Below are 2,638 nucleotides of genomic sequence, written 5' to 3' on the forward strand. Positions count from 1 at the left end.
AATCAGTAACCACTGACACTTAGAATATTTTTGAAGCAGTACAAATCAGTAACCAGCGACACTTAGAATATTTTTGAAGCAGTACAAATCAGTAACCACTGACACTTAGAATATTTTTGAAGCAGTACAAATCAGTAACCGCTGACACTTAGAATATTTTTGAAGCAGTACAAATCAGTAACCAGCGACACTTAGAATATTTTTGGAGCAGTACAAATCAGTAACCACTGACACTTAGAATATTTTTGAAGCAGTACAAATCAGTAACCGGCGACACTTAGAATATTTTTGAAGCAGTACAAATCAGTAACCACTGACACTTAGAATATTTTTGAAGCAGTACAAATCAGTAACCGGCGACACTTAGAATATTTTTGAAGCAGTACAAATCAGTAACCACTGACACTTAGAATATTTTTGAAGCAGTACAAATCAGTAACCGCTGACACTTAGAATATTTTTGAAGCAGTACAAATCAGTAACCAGCGACACTTAGAATATTTTTGGAGCAGTACAAATCAGTAACCAGCCCCACTTAGAATATTTTTGAGTCAGTACAAATCAGTAACCAGCTACACTTAGAATATTTTTGAAGCAGTACAAATCAGTAACCACTGACACTTAGAATATTTTTGAAGCAGTACAAATCAGTAACCAGCGACACTTAGAATATTTTTGAAGCAGTACAAATCAGTAACCAGCGACACTTAGAATATTTTTGGAGCAGTACAAATCAGTAACCAGCGACACTTAGAATATTTTTGAAGCAGTACAAATCAGTAACCAGCGACACTTAGAATATTTTTGGAGCAGTACAAATCAGTAACCAGCGACACTTAGAATATTTTTGAAGCAGTACAAATCAGTAACCACTGACACTTAGAATATTTTTGAAGCAGTACAAATCAGTAACCAGCGACACTTAGAATATTGTTGAAGCAGTACAAATCAGTAACCACTGACACTTAGAATATTTTTGAATCAGTACAAATCAGTAACCAGCGACACTTAGAATATTTTTGAAGCAGTACAAATCAGTAACCACTGACACTTAGAATATTTTTGAAGCAGTACAAATCAGTAACCGCTGACACTTAGAATATTTTTGAAGCAGTACAAATCAGTAACCAGCGACACTTAGAATATTTTTGGAGCAGTACAAATCAGTAACCAGCCCCACTTAGAATATTTTTGAGTCAGTACAAATCAGTAACCAGCGACACTTAGAATATTTTTGAAGCAGTACAAATCAGTAACCACTGACACTTAGAATATTTTTGAAGCAGTACAAATCAGTAACCAGCGACACTTAGAATATTTTTGAAGCAGTACAAATCAGTAACCAGCGACACTTAGAATATTTTTGGAGCAGTACAAATCAGTAACCAGCGACACTTAGAATATTTTTGAAGCAGTACAAATCAGTAACCAGCGACACTTAGAATATTTTTGGAGCAGTACAAATCAGTAACCAGCGACACTTAGAATATTTTTGAAGCAGTACAAATCAGTAACCACTGACACTTAGAATATTTTTGAAGCAGTACAAATCAGTAACCAGCGACACTTAGAATATTGTTGAAGCAGTACAAATCAGTAACCACTGACACTTAGAATATTTTTGAATCAGTACAAATCAGTAACCAGCGACACTTAGAATATTTTTGAAGCAGTACAAATCAGTAACCACTGACACTTAGAATATTTTTGAAGCAGTACAAATCAGTAACCAGCGACACTTAGAATATTTTTGAAGCAGTACAAATCAGTAACCAGCGACACTTAGAATATTTTTGGAGCAGTACAAATCAGTAACCAGCGACACTTAGAATATTTTTGAAGCAGTACAAATCAGTAACCACTGACACTTAGAATATTTTTGAAGCAGTACAAATCAGTAACCAGCGACACTTAGAATATTTTTGAAGCAGTACAAATCAGTAACCACTGACACTTAGAATATTTTTGAAGCAGTACAAATCAGTAACCGCTGACACTTAGAATATTTTTGAAGCAGTACAAATCAGTAACCAGCGACACTTAGAATATTTTTGGAGCAGTACAAATCAGTAACCACTGACACTTAGAATATTTTTGAAGCAGTACAAATCAGTAACCGGCGACACTTAGAATATTTTTGAAGCAGTACAAATCAGTAACCACTGACACTTAGAATATTTTTGAAGCAGTACAAATCAGTAACCGGCGACACTTAGAATATTTTTGAAGCAGTACAAATCAGTAACCACTGACACTTAGAATATTTTTGAAGCAGTACAAATCAGTAACCGCTGACACTTAGAATATTTTTGAAGCAGTACAAATCAGTAACCAGCGACACTTAGAATATTTTTGGAGCAGTACAAATCAGTAACCAGCCCCACTTAGAATATTTTTGAGTCAGTACAAATCAGTAACCAGCGACACTTAGAATATTTTTGAAGCAGTACAAATCAGTAACCACTGACACTTAGAATATTTTTGAAGCAGTACAAATCAGTAACCAGCGACACTTAGAATATTTTTGAAGCAGTACAAATCAGTAACCAGCGACACTTAGAATATTTTTGGAGCAGTACAAATCAGTAACCAGCGACACTTAGAATATTTTTGAAGCAGTACAAATCAGTAACCAGCG

This window comes from Hemiscyllium ocellatum (genome assembly GCF_020745735.1).
Source record: "Hemiscyllium ocellatum isolate sHemOce1 chromosome 15 unlocalized genomic scaffold, sHemOce1.pat.X.cur. SUPER_15_unloc_8, whole genome shotgun sequence".
Classification (NCBI taxonomy): Eukaryota; Metazoa; Chordata; class Chondrichthyes; order Orectolobiformes; family Hemiscylliidae; genus Hemiscyllium; species Hemiscyllium ocellatum.